The sequence below is a fragment of the Sorex fumeus genome, unplaced genomic scaffold (assembly GCF_029834395.1).
Source record: "Sorex fumeus unplaced genomic scaffold, SorFum_2.1 ptg000002l, whole genome shotgun sequence".
Lineage (NCBI taxonomy): Eukaryota > Metazoa > Chordata > Mammalia > Eulipotyphla > Soricidae > Sorex > Sorex fumeus.
The window spans coordinates 42,768,646-42,788,309 of record NW_026606059.1 but is presented as its reverse complement, the minus strand read 5'-3'; positions in this window follow the sequence as shown (position 1 = coordinate 42,788,309).

Here is a 19,664-nt window from a genome sequence, read left to right as displayed (position 1 = left end):
TACCATCAATATCATATTTGAAAGTTCTTTTAAACAGCTTGTTTTATTATATACTATTTCATATTTAAATAACAATAATTAAAGAAGGGTATTTATTCTATGGTTTGCTATTTTCTAGACTACAATTGCTTTACCTCTAGGATGGGTAAGAAACCTGAAATCACAAATTGATTTAATTCCATTTTGCCATTTTTTCCAAATGTAATCATCACGTTTCGTCCACAGAATTATTGACACAGAAACAGTAAACGTGTCCCCTTGAGGGGAAAAAAAGCCCACTGACTGTAAATAACTTCTCTTTAAAGAGAAAGGTTTATTGGATTTTTACAACAGACAACATGAACACTGTTAAATACAAAATGATATCTATGTCCCTTCTGGCACTCAAAAGGCCAATGTCAAGGTTTCACAAGTCCAATGTAAGTCAGAAAAAAATTCCTTCATTTTAGTGGACTATAATTCACCTAAGACTGTAATAATAAACTGCTAGAGAAAACTTAATTTTCTTTTACTTTTTCTTTTCTTTTTTTTATATTTTCTTTTTTTTTTTTTGCTTTTTGGGTCACACCCAGCAATGCTCAGGGGTTACTCCTGGCTCTGCACTCAGGAGTTACTTCTGACATTGCTTGGGGGAATGCTGAGAATCAAACTTGGGTCAGCCGCCATGCAAAGCAAAAGCCCTACCCTCTGTACTATTGCTCCAGCCCTTAATTTTCATTTTTAAAATCACAATATAGTTGTACCATGTACATTTCATGAAGGAAAAGTTGCAGTTAATTAAATTTCAAATTGATACTATTATTTCTACTATCAGAAATTCTCTTATTATAAAACATTTTTCTTTTGTTTCTATTTTAGGGTAAAAACAGTAGCTAGACAGTTACACCCACCAACTGCTGTGTAACCCCAACAACGGCCAGGATCCAGAGATTATCACAGTCAGCTCCCGGAAGCGCGTGGCCGCATTCGCGGCTGCGCCACATCTTATCATCTCATTCCTACTTTGGACAAACTGGCAGGCTACCGAATGTAACCTGCCCACACGGCAGAGTCTGGCAAACTCCCCGTGGTATACCCAATATGCCAAATTCCAGTTACAATGATGGGTCTCATTCTCCTAACCCTGAAAGAGCCTTGAATATGGCACTTTTTAAAAAATCTCAGTGCTAGAACGAAGGAGAGGTTACTGGCACCTGCTCGAGGCAATCGACGAACAACAGGGTGGTCGTGATCGTGATTCTATTTTAGGGTCACACCTTGTGCACACAGCTTACACTAGATTCTGTGCCCAGTAATCGATTCTAGAGGTGCTCAGAGGACCATATGTGGTGCTAATGATTTAACTTAGCTCTAAAATATGCACGGCATATGTGTGTACACACAAATACCTATATATGTATAAATTCCAGGCATATATACATATACATATATAATTATATACATATACACATAGATAGATAAATAGACAGATATTATTTATATCAAATTTTCTTTGAACATTTGGATTATTTCGAGATATTAGCTTCTGGAAAGTCTGTAATGAACATAGTATGTGCTTCTTTTTCAAGTTAGTGTTTTTAGATTCTTGGGTTATCAGTCAAGGAGTAGAATTCACTGGAAAATATGATAGTAGTTTTTTTTTTTGTTCTAAGTCTCCATGCCATTTTCTATGGAGTCTGAACCAGTTGAATAACAGTGAGTGAGGATTCCTTTTCAATGCATCCTGCCAGCACTGATTCTTTTTAATATAGGTCATTCTCATAATCATAGGCTCACTATAGTTTTAAATATTAAAAGTTTAAAATTTTAGTTTATGGCTGGAGTGACAGCACAACGGTAGGGTGTTTGCCTTGCGTGCAGCTAGCCCAGCCAAGCCGGGTTCGATTTCTCCACGCCTCTCAGAAAGCCCGGCAAGCTCACCTGCACAGCAAAGCTTGGCAAGCTACCCATGGTAAAGGTAAAGGTAAAGGCCCTCCCGTTGATCGTCGATTTGCTCGAGCGGGCCCAGTAACGTCTCCATTGGAGACTTTGTTGTTACTGTGGCTACCCATGATGTATTGAATATGCCAAACACAGTAACAATAAGTCTCAAAATGGAGATGTTACTGGGCCCACTCGAGCAAATCCATGAACAATGGGAGGACAGTGACAGTGACAGATAATCAATGGTGATGACTACTTTTTTGTTTGCCTTTTGGTCATCTGTATATTTTCTTTGAGGCAATGTCTATTTAGTTTTCTCTCTGTATTTTGATGGGGTTGCTTCAGTGTAACTTCTTGGAGTGTTGGATATAACTTTCCTTCTATCCCTATGTCAAGTACCTGGTGTGTGAATAATTTCTTCCACTTAGTAAGCTTCTATTTAGTTTAGTCATATAAGATTTTCCAAATGCAGAAACATTTTGTTTTTACAAAACCTGTTTACTTTTGTTACTGTTTTTTTTTTTGCCAGTGGAGTCAAATAATTAAAGAAACTTCAAACTTAAAATTATGGGTACTTCTGTGTTTGTTTAAGAAGTATAGGGGCATGATACGTGCATTTGGTGGTGGAGAACCACCTCCCTGTCCACCCCAGTTCTCTCCAGCAGAGAAACAAAGAGACAGAGGACTCACAGATACATAGTAAAAATGACCCATTTAATGCAGAGCTATACCAATGTTTTATACTTATAGAACATCTGAAGGGGGTTGAGGTATAGGACTGCACAAGGTGTGATTGATCATTTACAGAGGTAAAGTTGTCTTGGTGGAGGGAATTCTCTTGGGGGATTAACTCAAGGAGACACTATGTCTCCCAGGGACATCTATATTGCTTTTCTCTTTCCCTTTAGTTGTATATATTAAACAATGAAGCTTACTCCTTACTGACACTTGCAGTTGTTTGATAAACACAGTAAGAGATAAAGATTCAAAAACATAGTTCTCTGGGCTCTAAAGGCAAGCAAGGCTTTTACCGTAAATTGCAGACTAAGCCTTCAGAATGGTTCAGCTTGTCTTTTCCCATTGGGGATTCTGTCTTTTAAGTCATAACAGCTTGCATCAATACCATGCATTTATGCTTCCTAGATTGTCACATTTCAATGCTGAAGTAGCTTTCCCACTTTCCCTGGTTGCCACAATCCCACAGTGGGGACCTCCCTTTTGGAGCAACCAAAGCCTGAGTCAAGTAATTAAGATGGATGCCCAGGAGTAGATATATTTCAATCAACTCCCAAATATTAGGTGCACAACATTAACGGACTTTCTATGTTTAAACAAAGAACATTGCTCTATAATGAAATATGAAAAGGTCATATGGGAAATAGAAAAGCAGACAAGTCACTGCAAATGCAAAATCCAGAATTACCAGAAAGCTTTGGCTTATAAATAACCAAGACTGACTTGTGACAATGAGAGGTAAAACACAAAGGAAAGTTTAAAGATAAACTCAGGGGATTAGGGGTGCTTGCAAGAGCACTGTAAGATTCTCAGAGTTGGGGAGGCAGAAAATTCTCTGATGAAACCTAATATACTTAGGGTTATTATTCAACACTTCTGCCAGTGTTTTCCTCAATGCACTTCTGGATTGGTGTCTAATATTAAGATCTTAAATCATTTCTTAATTAACTTTTTGGTATGGTGTAAGATAATAGTCTGAGGGTTTTATGCTTGTTTCTTTAGTATTTTGATTTGCTTCTTTTTCTTTCTGTATGTGGCTAATGAGTTTTTCTCTAACTTTTTTTTTTTTTAATGATTTGGTGGGAATTTGGCCAGACCCGGCTCTGCTCAGTACTTACTGACTCTGTGCCCAGGGACACATCTTACCATGGCTGGAGTACCTGCCAGATTTATTTCTGGAAATATAATGGGATTAATCATTTGTACAGTAAACATATCTCTGACCCCTATAGGTATTTGTTGAAGAGAATTACTTTCCTCTAATTTTATGCATTTAGATTCTTTGTTAAACATATAGACGCATAAATGTCCATACATTTTAGTGTTTACATTTTTTTTGTGTTTACTTTTGAGCTCTCAATCCTATTCTATTTTTCTCAGTCTATTTTTATTTCAATCCACACAGTCTTTTGATTGATATAGATTTATAGTATGTTTTAAAATAAAGGAATCCAGTGCCCTTCATTTTATTTTGTTTTCTCAGAATCCCTTTATTTACTTTAAAACTTTAATGGTCTATACAAATTTTAGTAGTATTTATTCTATGTGCCAGGTACATGATCGGTATTTTGATAAATAGATATAATAGTTTTTTTAATGATTAGGTATACTGATAGTATACTGATAGTAAATAAATTTTATTATTTATAGTAATACATTTTCAGCCCAATGTATTAAATTAGTAAAATAATTTGGATATGCTAGTCATTTTGATAGAATTTTCTTGTTTTTGAAACACATTTGGAAGTGCTCAGGGATAACTCCCAGCTCTGTACGCATGGATTACTTCTGGTGGGGCTCAGCAAACTATATGGAATGTCAGGGATTTCATGCGAGGCAAGCACCCTACTGCCGTACTATCACTCTGGCATCAAGACTGGTCATTTTACCAATGTCAATTCATTCTTGAACATGGTATATTTTTGCATTTCTTTATACCTTCTATTTACTGAAGTGGTGACTTGGATTTCCATGCACAAATCTCTCATATCTTTAGTAAAGTCCTAGGTCCTTTTTTTTCAATTATAATATATATGCGTATATAGATATAAACATATATTTTATTTTCTATAATATATACGTTTATATCTATATATCTTCTAATTATTTGCACCTAGAAATGCAAAAAAAATGGTAGTTTGTATTTCTCTAAGTACATAATGAACTAGAGTAAAAAGAAATCAAGAAAAAATCCTACTTGCAGTTTAATAAAAAAAATTAAATATCTACCAATCATCTAAGGTGATGAAAGACTTTTACACTGAAAATCATATATTGTTGTTATACTTTGGACAACCTGGCAGGTTACTGAATGTTACCTGCCCACACGGCAGAGTCTGGCAAACTTCCCGTGGCATAACCAATATGCCAATTACCAGTAACAATGATGGGTCTCATTCTCCTAACCCTAAAAGAGCCTTGAATATGGCACTTTTTAAAATCTCAGGGCTAGGACGAAGGAGTCGTTACTGGGGCCTGCTCGAGGCAATCGACAAACAACAGGATGATCGTGATCGTAATCATTGTTATAGTAGAAGACTCAAAGAAATAGGAAGATAACCCATGTACATAGATTACAGTATTACCATTGTTAAAATTACGACTTTACCCAAATATTATACAGATTCGAGATAATCCATGACAAAATTCTAATGGTCTTCTATGAACTTACCACAATTTGTATGGTAATGCAAAAGACTACTAAAAGTACAGTTATGATATGAAAATGGTATGTTTTACAATTCCTGTATCAGAAGACACATCTCGGATTTTATAAAGAGGACTTGTGTATACAATTGAGTTTGTCTCAACAAATGGCACTGTGCCAAGTATATATCCTTGAAGCCCCCTTCAACTGTGGAAAAGGCAAGTAAAATGTGTATTTCAAGGACATAGGAGAGGTTGAAGATTCTTTGATTTCCTGGGTCCAGTTCACAGGCAACTTATGACTTCTTCTTTTTTGTTGATTTTTATTAGTGAAATACCATGAGGTACAGTTGTATATTTACAAATATTTGTGCTTGGGTTTCGATTATACAATGATCAAATACCCATCCCTCCACCAGTGCCCATTTTCCACCACCATGACTTCTGATGTCTCTCCTAATATGTCCATCAACAAAGCAACCCAGAAATACATATTGTTTTTCATAATCAAATTGCCCTGAGAATCCTCTTTAACCATAAATATTTAATCAAATCGAAGCACTGAAATACGATACATGTCCGCTGGATTATGAGTCAACTACTCACTCCTTACTGCAATTTACTGATAACTTCTAGAGTGAGTTGGATATGCCTTTCTTATATACCAGTTAATAAAGAATGTGAGATGCATATGCTTGATTTGATAGATTAAATGAAATAAAGGGTGGATCTAATCACATGATCTTTGATAGTTATGGATAGAAATACAGAATTTCTTTTAAAAAATTAATGTTATGTTATTTTATTTTGCTTTTTAAGTCACTCAGGGGTTACTCCTGGATCTGCACTTAGGAATCATTCCTGGCAGTATTTGGGGGACCATTGGGATGCTGAGAATTGAACCCTGGTAGTCCATGTGTAATGCAAATATTCTACATGCTGTAATATCACTCTGGCCCTAAATTTTATTTTTTTATAAAGTAGTTCACAATATTTCATTACATTTAATTTTTGAACACTAATCCCAGCACCGTTACACCTTTCCACCACCATAGTTTGGGTGTTTCCATTCCAAACCTGAACTTGCCCCAAAGCAGAACAGAAATAACTTATTTTTTACTAAGGCATTTGCCTTGCACCCTGCATGCCTGGCCGACCCGAGTTCGATTCCTCTCAGAGAGCCCAGCAAGTTACCGAGAGTATCTCACCCACACAGCAAAGCCTGGCAAGCTACCCATGACATATTCAATATGCCAAATACAGTAACAACAAATCTCACAATGGAGATGTTACTGGACCCGCTCAAGCAAATCAATGAACAATGGGAGGACAGTGCTACAGTGCTACTGATTGTTATAAATAAATTGCTCCAAAAATCTTTCCTTAGAGAAGAGTGTGTGAAGAGTGCTGAATTTCACCCAGGGGCCATAAAGCCCTTTTATGAGATTACTAACATGTTGTTAAGAATTGAGCCTTGTGTGTGTGTGTGTGTGTGTGTGTGTATACATATCTGTATCTGCAAAAATATATTTTCCTCTAAGATTGATTGTCTTCTACTTTAAACCTAATCAAATAGGGTAAGCTACTCTTGGAATATGAGTGTAAGAGGTATGAGATGTCCAGGGATAGGTTTACTCGTGGGTGAGGTTCAGCCTGAGTGTGTGGAGAGTGACTGTGAGCATGGTGGTGGTTGAGTTCTAGAGATTTTTGGCTGCCGGAGCTGGGTCCTTTGGGATAGGGAGGGGCCTCATCCATCCCCCTGTGGGGTGACCCAAGGGAAGCAGCTTGGTGTGAGATCCGGAAACATGGCTAGAGCAACTTGTCTTCTATTCTTTTCCGAGAAAGGACAACGAGTCTCTGGATTATGGCCCTTGATGAGATTATCTGGCATCAACCAGAGATGTCATGTGGGCATGACTGCCTAGTTGCTGAAAACAGGGTGACATAGCAGAAAGTCACCCATTCCCGGTTCTGTTGAACTTGGAGTTTTCATTCACAAGTTGAACATACCTGGGCTGAGCCACACCCACAAGTGAATTCATGGAAATTCAGTATTTCTAAGATAAAATACCAAGTTAATTTTTTTTTCAAAACAAAAATTGCATTATATTCATATAGCATGGCATTGTGATAAAACTCTTATTTTGTTATTATCTTCTGATTGGAGCACATATAAAACACAGTTTGTATAGAAGTACTTTGAACATCATCAGATCTTTTGAATCAGAGTGACCTCATGGAAAGAATACCTAAATTAGTCTGGACATGATATACATATTCTTTTTCTTATAATCTATTAAAATCATCTTGAGGACAGAGAGGTAGCTCAATAGGCTCAGCACAGAATTTGTAAGTAGGAGGTATGTGTTTAATTCCTAGCTATATATGGATCCTTGAGCACCACCTAAGAGCACCCCTTCAGCACCACCCGTTGTGGCCCAATGCACTCCTCCCAAAACTGGTAGTCATGTTAGTTACTTAGAAAATAAGTTTAAATAGAAAATCTAATGAATCATATATTTAAAATTCAAAGTGATTCTTCAAGTTTTGTGTTAAGCTTTTTATTTTATGGTGAATAGTATATTGTACAATAATTCCTTATTTTTTAGAAAGCATGGACCCAAATGCCATACTTCTACAGACTCTAAAAATCTTCAGAGAGATGTCTCCTTAATTTTTATATGGTTTAGCACCCTTTACAAGTCACATTCAATTTACTGAGACATCAAAGTTTCTTTCTACTTCCCACATATAATGTTTAATGAATATGAAGATGCATTATAGCACACAAGTGAGTCATTTTGTGGGAAGTAAATTTATCAAAGTTTGTATAGTTATGAATAAGAATGAGTTAATTGGCCTCATAGTATGTAAGATGGCAAGGCCTATTCTACCGTATAAAATATATTCTTCCTGATAACTTTTCAGATGTAAGTAGGAGAAAACACATTTGCACTAATATTAGGAGCAGACCACATGCCAGGGGCCAAGTTAACTCATTCTACTAGTATAGATTATATATAATTCATATAATACATATATAATTTATAAGTATAACTATATATATAGTAAGAATATAGTATTCAATATGCCAAACACAGTAATAAGAAGTCTTACAATGGAGTCGTTACTGGGCCCACTCGAGCAAATCAATGAACAATGGGAGGGCAGTGCTACATGGTATTAATATGGCATGTTTATATGTTATATATAATATATAATTCAGGGGAGAAAATATTATGAGAAAAACTATATTTGAGAATACATCAAAGAGCTCAGTAGATGGACAGAACAAGCGAAGATTTGAGCAGCAGCATAATCATGAAGGCAGACAAAATGGTTCTTTGAATAAAAATTAGCTAAAACACAACCTATGCATTCACACAATCATTCAAAGACACACAGTATTTATTTAGTCTTAACTAATTGTAATCTGTGATATTTAGATTTAGGTAGATGCCTAAAATATGCCCAAAGTGTTAACAAAGTCAGGAATTTATTACAAGGAAATAAATATGAAATAAGTGGCACTGTAGCAGGTAAAGACTAAAGTTAATTAGGGTTAAGTGGTTTAAATTCTTCTTAGCTATAAATAATTGGTTACGAATTCTGTTCTCTGGCTGAAAGTCCACAGTCATCAATTCTTATGATCTAGGTGACTTCTATAACAATTACTAACTTTGTGGTCCCTTATAACAATTTCTTTTTGGCCCAGTGCAAAGATCTTTGACCTAGTTCAGATGAGATAGATAATATGGTTTCTCATTAACTATCTCAAAGGATCAGCTCCATTATAAAAATGACTCCACAAATGTCACTTTTCATGGTAGTAATCATTCTTAGCTTGATTTAGTCTCTGTGATAACACTTTTCTTAGAATCTAATTCCAACCTGCCACAAAATTTTATTTTAGAAAGAGAGCTGGTATAGTGAATGTTAGTTAATAGGAAATTAGATTCAAGTACAACCTGTATTAATTACTATCTGTGAATATATATATATATATGTATATATCAAAATGACCATGTGTATATATGTATATTTATTATAGAAAAAAATCACTGTATCATTTTATCAGTCATCCCATTGATCGTCCAATTACTCGAGCAGGCACCAGTAATGTCTCTATTCCTCCCAACCCTGAGATTTTAGCAGCCTCTTATTGCTTGTCTTTTCCCGATGATTGGAGTCTCTTTCAGGGTCAGGGGAATGAGACCTGTTGTTGTTGTTGTTGCTGTATTTGGCAAGTCAAATATGCCACGGGGAGCTTGTCAGCCTCTGCCCTTGCAGGCCGGATATTCTGGGTAGCTTGCCGGGCTGTCCAAGAGGCATACGTTCATATATTTTTCTCTATGACCTATTGCCTACTGTCTGAACCTCACCAAATATGGTGTAGTAATTGTGGAAAATGTGTAGGAAGTGTCTTATAATGTGTCACGTGGTCACAAAGTGGCCACACGGTTCAAAAAGCATCCTGGAGCGTGGCAGTGGTTGGGTAGTGGAAATCGGCTGCCGGGCCTGGGTCCATTGGGGTGGGGAGGGCTCTCAAACAGTAATTAAAGATTGTTTACTTGGCACCAGGGTTATATATCATGGATTTCTCTGTAGTGTGATATGCTTCCTGGACATAACCATTCAAATTCTATTTTTCTATAATATTTCCATACATCTTAGGGATATTTTTACTGTACTAATTTTCCCCCCTATAATCATCTCTTTAGTCAAATATAACTTTACATGAATCATAGTCATGTCGGACTAAAGTCAGAGTAAAATGAACCCCCTTGTACCTGTGATACATAGTAATTATCAACACACGGTCAATCTTGTTTCACATATTTTCAGATTATACACATAATGAAGTATTCTAAAGCAAATATTCAAATACTAGTATCATCAATCTTTTTCTTGGTGATAGGATTTTTTTTAGTTGTTGGTTTGTTTGATTACGTGTTTTGGGTAGCCCAGAGTGCATGGTAGCTACTCCTGGCTTATTGCTCTGAGGTCCCTCCTGATTGGTACACAAGTGATCAATGGTAGAGCATCAGAGATAAAACCAGGGCCTCCCACATGCAAAGCATGTCCTCCAAAGTCATCTCCCAGCCCATATAATCAACAATCTTTGTTCCTAAAAGTTTGTGAACTTTCTCAGTGTATCTGAGGTGTTTATGATTCCATTCTTTCAAGTAAAATCAGTAGCAGTTACAATGAATAGTTTTAAGAGAAGCTTTTGTTATTAAACATATATGTATTGAGCTGGAGACAGTACTCTGAATAAAGTGCTTGCCTTCCTCTTGCCCAACCCAGTTTGACTCTGCGTACCCGATATGGTTCCCCAAAACTACCAGGAGTGATCCCTAAGTGTAGTCAGGTGTAAGCTCTGAGCACACAACCACGTGTAAGATGTGTAAGCCCTGAGCACAGCCAGTTGTGCTCCACACCTCTCACCACCCCAATCTCGCAATATACACGTATACATATATATGTATATATATAACATACTCCAATAAATAACACCAACATTAATTTCTCAAAGTGTTCTACCTAATCTCTACAATCATATATTCTTGATGATAGGATAGCATCTTAGTTACTACATTGTATTAGGAATTATATTTTAATTTGAAAAAAATCTTTCACACACTTTGAGAAAATAACAAGCTTTTTGACTAGTATACTGAGAAGTGTTATTTTCAAGGGTGAAGATGAACAAACATGAAAGTAGAAACAAGTAAATCCCAACATACATAGAAATAATAACGATATTATACCATATTTTCAAATGCCTTTGTAAATGCCACTGAAATCAAGATATATTATTTCCTTTCTATATAATTATATCATTTTAGCTTATAACTTTAAAAGCTATAAATTTGGGTATGAAAATTAAGGACTACATAGTTATGTATGTATATATGTGTATTTGTGAATGTATATATTTAATTGGTGTATGACATGTGTGTTTGTGTCTTACCTATGCCTATTTATGTAGCTGTGTAAGGTGATTGTAGTTTGTAGTACATATTAGTGCATATAAGATTAAAAAAGAAAGATATGTTTAAATACTTTCAAATGACAAATAGAGCATGCATGTTCAGTGTAATGGAAGTTTTAGGGTTCTGTTTTTCCACATAGTAATTCCAATTTGTAAAAATATATAGACATATATATCACAACCAAAATGAAATAGATACTTATTACCATCAAAAATCAATATATATATGAATCTCTCAATCTCTCTATATAGGTATATACATATACACGTATGTGTATATAAACATATACATATAAATCAATCCTAAGCTTCTTTGGATGGATAACAAGAAATACTATTTCTAGAATGAATTTTAACATTAATATAATTTTTAATAAAGTCTTCCTAATTGGCAGTGATTGGGTGGTGGTGGCACACCCAACAGTGCTCAGGACTATTCCTGGCTCTGTGCTCAGGGATTGTTCCTGGATCTCTGCTCCTGGTGGGGTTAGTGCCAGGAATCGATGGATCAGTTTTGTTCAAGGCAATTAACTTAACCCTTATGATATTTCTTCAGCCTCCCAAACTGGTAGTATTGTTTTGCATTTCATTATAAAGTTTTAGAGTTTTATTGCTTGAAGTTCTTATCAACACTTGTTTTCAATGTTCTATAATTTATTTTAATATACATACTGAGCTCTTGTGGTTTTGTATGGTCATTCTCAATAACATATAATGTGCAGCATTTCTCTTTTTTTTGACATTATCTCTTTTCTATTGCGGTGAATTTCACATAGTGTTATCTCCATTTTAACTGTGCAGCACTTCTTTCGGTGATTGCCACCTATAAATATTCTTTAATGAGTGTTCCTTAATATCTTTATTCTATTTTTAAAAATCAGCTAATCAGCTAGAGAGGTAGTCCAGTATACAGCCAATTGAGGTTTGATTCCAAGTATCCCATATGGTTCCTCCAAGGATCCCCGGGAGTGATTCCTGAGAACAAACCAGGAGAAACCCCTAAGCATTTTCAGGTGTGCTCTATAAAACAGTCTTCAAAATAAGTTAATTACCTTATTGCAGTTTTAAGAGTTCTATATTTTCTCCCCATGTGTGCTGTGTATCATATTTTCTTAACAGTCTCCATAGAAATTGTTGACTTAATGTTAATAAAGTATAGTTTATCCATTATTTCTTTCACTTTGTTGTATCTAAGACATCACGCTTTCACCAAAGCTAATGTCATTTTCTTCCTACATTAGGTTCCAGTAGTTTCATTCTTATATGATTTACATTTTGGTTTATAGTTCTTTTTGTGTTATTTTTTATGAAGGAGAAACACAGTCATTGTCCAAAAAAGTGGGGTTTTTTTTGGTTGATGTTCAGTTTTCTAGGTACCATATGCTGAACAGAATATCTTTGATCAATTGCCTTTTTCCTTTGCCAATTATCTGTTTCCCATATGTGTATAGACATATTTATGGTTTCTTTTTTTTTCCATTGATCTTCCTGGATACTCTTTTACCAATACAACAGTAATTTGAGAACCACAATTTTACAGTAACCTTTAAAATAGGGCACTGCCAGTCCTCCAATTCTATTCTCCTTCAGTACTTTCTTGGCTACTAACAATCACTTAAATCCAAAACATTTATAGAGATATTTTCCAATGCTGTTTTATGGCTTCCTCTCCTATTTTTTTTGGTATAGGCTAAGATTACAATGATAAAACAATATGTATAGCATGTGTATTATAGTGTGTTATGATATTTCCCTGTCATTTCACTTACATAACTCAAATCAAGTGAACATATTTCATTTTCTACATTTACAGTGCACAAACAGGTTGAATGATTCATTCATTGAAGATATTCAAGACTTTATTGTAGATTCTCTGTTATTGACCACAAATGTCAAGTTTCTCATCCTTATGAACTATTTTAGTACAGAAAGAAAGAAGAAGAGGTATAGAGTTAAAAAAAACAAATTATTTGAAGAAAGGTAGTCCCCAAAATATCAATACATGTGCATAGAAATATGTTAAGAGCTTGTAGCAGTGGTCCAGATAAATAGTATAGTGAGTAGAGTAGTTTCCTTGAAAGGGGTCAACCCAAGTGCAACCCCTGGCATCACATATAGTTCCCCAAGCCTTGCCAAGAGTTCTCCCTAAGAGCAGAGGCAGAAATAAGCAATGATAACTACTGGATGTGGTTCCAAAACAAAACCCAAAAAAGTTTGTAGAAAAAAAACTTTGTGGTTTATTTTCTTGTTTTCTTTTAAAGTTTTTTATTAGGAAAGTATCTTATTTAAAATAACTTGGTTGGGTAGCCCCAAATTCCAGTTGATCTGACTTATCTTGTTCTTTCTTTATTACTGTTAATAAATGCCATACAACTGTAGAGTTTGAAAGATAAAATATAAAGTTGTTCAACTAACATGATTATTTTTGTAGCTAAGCATGATAACTAACTGCTAATATTTTATGCTGCAATTAAATTCTTTCAGTAAATGTATAAGCTGAAATTTATTTCAGCACTATTGATATTTTAGGCAAAGGTTTGAAAATAGTACTAATTTCCTCATTGATTTACATGTAATGTACAAAACTTCAAATGAAGTCCCACAGGGATTCAAACAATATGCATGTTTCTCACATTTATGATATGCCTCATTCTACCATCTGGAATCAGTCACACAACTGTATGAAGATGGTTCGGGTATTCCATCTGATATCAGGTAACTCTTCCACACTTTTAAAAAGTTATAAGCTAGAACTCATTTAAACCCTAGTTCATAAGCAATCTCCAGTCTTTTTTCAAAATAAACGGTCAATTTACTATAGAATTTATGCAATTTTAAGTCAGTTGAATGTGTAAAACTTTATTACCAGATTATTTTGTCTCTGTTTTCTTCTGTCTGGGGGCCAAACCTGGAAAGCTTCCTCCAGGGTTTACTCCTGGTCTTTAGTCAGACATCCATTGCTATTGGCAGTACTCAGGGAAGAAGTAATTCCAGAGACAAAACCAGTGTCTGCTCTATCTATTGCAACTGTCTTAACCCCCATACTATCTTTATGGACTCTAGAACTCTATCTTGGTAAAAATTACTCTGAATCAATTATAAAGTTCTACACTAACCCACTTTCCCATAATGGTGTTCTCTTAAAAGGTATTTATTGTGCAATATGGTATAATATTATTATACCAAATTATAATAATGTTATAATATTATTATAATAATATTGGTACAATATAAAATTTGGTACCTCCACTACCCAGCTGCTGCCGTGCTCCAGGATGCTTTCTGGATGCTCAGACAAGACTCAAGCATGAGTGAAGCCCCACAGAACAAGATAAGCGGAACTCTGAGACCTTGGACTCCAGGCTCAATGGATCCCGGAACAGAGATCCTCTGCTTGCTCCCACCAACCACAGGTGACAAAGGAATTAAAACCAGGGCCCCACTCTACCTTGCCCTGTCGGCTTCCACCAACTGCCAGAGAAACAGGGATTTGATTACGCACAGAAGACCCATCTTATCGGTACCAGATAACTACCTCACCAGCATACCTACACTACCTCCACCACCTCCACTACCCAGCCGCCACCACGCTCCAGCATGTTTCTCGGATGCTTGGGCACGAGTCAAGTCCCACAGAACAAGATAAGCGGAACTCTGAGACCTTGGACTCCAGGCTCAATGAACCTGGGGACACAACATAAGACACTTAATACCCATCTTACAGGATTGCTGCACCATATTTGATAGGGTTCGAATATGATTTGAACCATGGGAACACCTACAAGGGCAATTAGAGCCCACCCCATAAGCCTCTATTTGTCTCAGAGAGCCTGGCAAGCTATGAAGAGTATTCTGCCGACATGGCAGAGCATGGCAAGTTATCCGTGGCATATTCAATATACCAAAACCAATAAACACAATGGGTCTCATTTCCCTGATCTTGAAGTCACCAATATGGAAGCATTGAGAAGGATTGGAAGGAGAGGCTGAAAAAATCTCAAGGCCAAACTAGGCTGCCACAAAGAAGAAAGACAAAATTGATTGTACTTTCAATGTACGTACACTGACATCAGATGCATCTATCAAGGACCTTATAGTACAAGCATGAAATATCAAGTACAACATCATTGGTCTGACCGAGACCAGAAGGCATCAAAACATCACGCCATTTTCGACACTGGAGAAAAACTGTTCCTCAGAACATGTGGCAAAAGAGGCATCAGAGGCGTCCTTGTCAACATGAACTTGATCATGAGCATTGATTCGTTCGAATGCCTAACAACACAAATTGGATGATTACATTTGAACAGATGTAGCTCACTGCCAGAAATTTCTATCTTCGTTGTCTACGCACCAACATCAAATTATGATGAAGGAGAAATTGAGAAATTCTACATGGAGCTGGAGAAGTTCTATAAAGAAGATCAAACCTTCTACAAGATCATTGTTAGTGATTTTATTGCCAAGATAAGACCAAGAAGATCAGCTGAAGAACTCCACATCGGGACCCATGACCTACAATGGAACGGACAGGGTGAGAGACTGTCTGAGTTCATCATGTCAACTAAGAACATCCATGGGAACTCAGAAGGCCAAATCTAAACATTGGACATGGGAGTCTCCCAGTGGACGGTTCCACAACAAAATTGACCACATCATATTCAATCGACAGTTTTGCCTGACTGATGTCACTGTTATTCCAAAATTCCAAATGGGATCAGGCCACCATCTCCTTCGTGAAAAATTCTACTTCACAGAGCGGGGAGATAGGGCTGCAAAGTTTAAGAAGAGAACTCCCAGAATGACCACTAACTTAGAGTTCTTTGGCACTAACTTAGAGCTCTTTGGCACTATTGCTGCAACATGGGAAGATGCCATCATTGACAACATTGATGAGGAATATGATCGATTGGTTCAACACCTTCGTGATTGTGTGAAGAATGCCAAGAGAGAGATAGCCACAAAAAAAAAGCCTGTCTTTGAAGAAAACTCTTGAGCTTATTCACCAACGTGCATTAACATACGCCTCAGAGAACTGGGCCCTTTAAAAACAGAATGAGAATGCTAATCAGGTTTCCCAAAGAATTGAAAGCGCTATGCTTGGAGTATCACTTTTCACTCAAATCCATCAGGGATGCTGTCTCCTTTGCCAAGGCATGGAAAATCAGACGGGTGGGACACGTAATGAGATTTGGAGACGACCGCTGGACTAGAGCCGTTACCAGCTGGATTCCACAGGACATCAAAAGATCGTGTGGCTGCCCACCTACGAGATGGTCAGACTTCTTTGTGAAGACTCTGAACGATCAGTTTGAGGCTCTTCATGTTCTAGAACAAACAATGTCATCAGCAAAGCGGAGATGGTGTAGTTGCTGCCCATCTATCTTCACACTCATTTCTCCCATTCCAGTCATCGCATGATGTTCTCGAGAGTGGCACTGAAGACTTTTGGTGAAATGGTGTCACCCTGCCAAACCCCTCTCTTGACATCGATGATTACTTCTTTGTAAAATGGTGAGATCCTGGAAGTGAATCTGTAATACAGCTCCTACATCATACCTACATCAGTATGTATTGAGTTTGAATGCCCTGATTGACTAGGGCTTCGATAACCACTTCCACCTCAACAGAACTCATTGGGATACAGTAGCACACGACAGTTACAAATGGAGACGTTACTGGTGTCCACTTGAGCAAATCGATGATTAACAAGTCAAGTGATCAAGTGATCAAGTTGGTATAATATGATGCTATTGTGGAATACTGATGTTTTCTGGTGAAAGAATTGACACTTCTTCCCTATTGTTTAAAACAAAATAGCTTTCTAAAAAAATTTAATCACCATGAGCTACAGTTACAAAATGTTTATGTTTGACTTTCAGTCATACAATGATCAAACAGCCATCCTTCCACCAGTGTACATTTTTCACCACCAATGTCCCCAATACGCTTCCCCACTCCCTGTCCCACCCCTTCCCCTGACTCTGGCAGAAAATTTACCTCTTACTCTCTTTCTACTTATGGATGTTATGGTTTGCAACACAGGAAATGATAGTCCATCATGTTTGGCCCTTTATCTACTTTCAGCACACATCTCCTATCTCTAGTGATCCCTCCAAGCACCATTGACTTAGTGATTCCTTCTGTATCCCAGCTGGCTTCTCCCCCAGCTCATAAGACACGCTTCCAATCATGGAGCAATCTTCCTGACCCTTGTCTCTACTTTCTTCGGGTGTTAGTCTCATATTATGATATTTTATATTCCACAAACGAGTGAAGTCATTTTATGTCTGTTCCTCTCTTTCTAACTCATTTCACTTAGTATGATACTTTCCATGACCATCCACTTATAACCAAATTTCATGACCTTATATTTCCTAACAGCTGCATAGTATTCCAGTTTATAGACATATCAAAGTTTCTTTAACCAGTCATCTGTTCTCAGGCACTTGGGTTCTTTCCAGATTTTGGCTATTGTGAACAGTGCTGCAATGAACATACGGGTGCAGATGTCATTTTGACTGTGCTTTTTTTGCACCATCAGAATATATTCCCAGAAGTGGCATTGCTGGGTTATGTGGAAGCTCAATTTCTAGTTTTTTAAGGAATGCCCATATTGTTTTCCAAAAAGTTTCGACCAGGTGGCATTCCCACCAACAGTGAAATAGAGTCCCTTTCTCCCCACATCCACGACAGCAATTGTTCTTGTTCTTTTTGTTGTGTGCCAGTCATTGTTTCTTTGATTTTCATCTCCCTGATGATTAGCAATGTAGAGAATTTTTCCATGTGCCTTTTGGCCATTTGAAAAATAAAATAGGTTTTCAAGACTAAATATTTATTTTAAAAATCCTTGAATCAAAGTCATCTTTGATTTACATCTCTTGCTTTGTGTCTTCACTTCACTTGTATCATTTGTCATACCTTTGCTCATTAATTTTCTCAAGCAGGCCCTAGTAATGTCTTCATTTGTCCCTGTCACGTGCTAGTGTAGCCCTGCTACACTAGCGTCTGCTTGCTCCAGAAACATGAAGAGTATCAAACCGTTTGTTCAGGGTCTTGATGAAGAAGTCTGACCATCTCGTAGGTGGGTGGCCAGGCGTTCTTTTCATGTCTCATGGAATCCAGTCAGTAACCTCTCTAGTCCAGCAGAAACCACATTACATGTCCAGCCCATCTGATTTTAGACACCTTGGCGAACAAGACAGCTCCCCTGATCCTCAAACTCAGTACATCAGGATCCTCTGAAAGCTGTACGATAGATTCACCACCAAGATATCACCATTCTACAAGGTGAGATTATCTACATAAAGAGAGGGGTTCAGCAGGGTGATACCATTTCACCGAAACTCTTCAGTGCCACCCTTGAGAACATCATGCGACGACTGGAATGGGAAGGAATGGGAATAAACATAGATGGTCGGCAACTACACCACCTCTGCTTCGCTGATGACATTGTTCTAATAACACCAAACATTAGCCAAGTGGCAGAAATGCTCACCGATTTCGACCGCGAGTGTGGAAAGGTCAGACTGCAGCTGAATCTCAACAAGATAATGTTCATAAAAAATGAACTAGTTCCTGACGTTTCATTTGCTCTCAATGGAATGGACATCTCTGAATGCAGCATTATGTGTACCTGGGTCAAGAACTTTACATGATGAATGACTTGGCACCACAACTGCACAAGAGGAAGAAAGCAGCATGGAGCACCTTCAAAAGCATAGAAGTTGTTAAGAAGACAATGAACCTCGGCTCCGGGCACATCTCTTTGACTCCACCGTTCTCCCTGCACTAATGTACGCCTCAGAGACCTGGACCGTATAAAAATAGGATGAGAACGCTGTTTGTGTCTCCAAAGAGGAATCTAAAGAGCTTTGTGTTTTACTGAGTTTTTGTATTAACTTTTTTGCTTCCCTGGATTAAACACACTACTCATTTCTTAGCCCAAGAACAGACTCAGAAAATTAAAAGATGAACAACTTAAAAATGTTTTTAATATCATTAAGCAATACGTGTTTTACTTAATTTAGCAATTAGTTAAAACCCATATTATTTTTTCAAAGTGCAATTTTTGCAAGTGAAGAAACGTTACCATTTTACAGTATGTCCATATTTATTTATTTAGGTCCTTATGAGGCCATAATTCTGTAGCTTCTGTCAATATAGTGACTTAAATATGAACAACTTTATCCATGCTCTCAGTAATTGACACCTTATTTGCTATATAAAAATTAAACTTTAAAAAAGTACTTTTGGGTATGTAGCCATAGTACAGGGTAGGGTTGCCCGCTTTGATCAAAGTTATCCAGGTTAGATCCCAGGTATTCCATAGTTTCCCTCAAGTACCACTAAGAACAATTCCAAA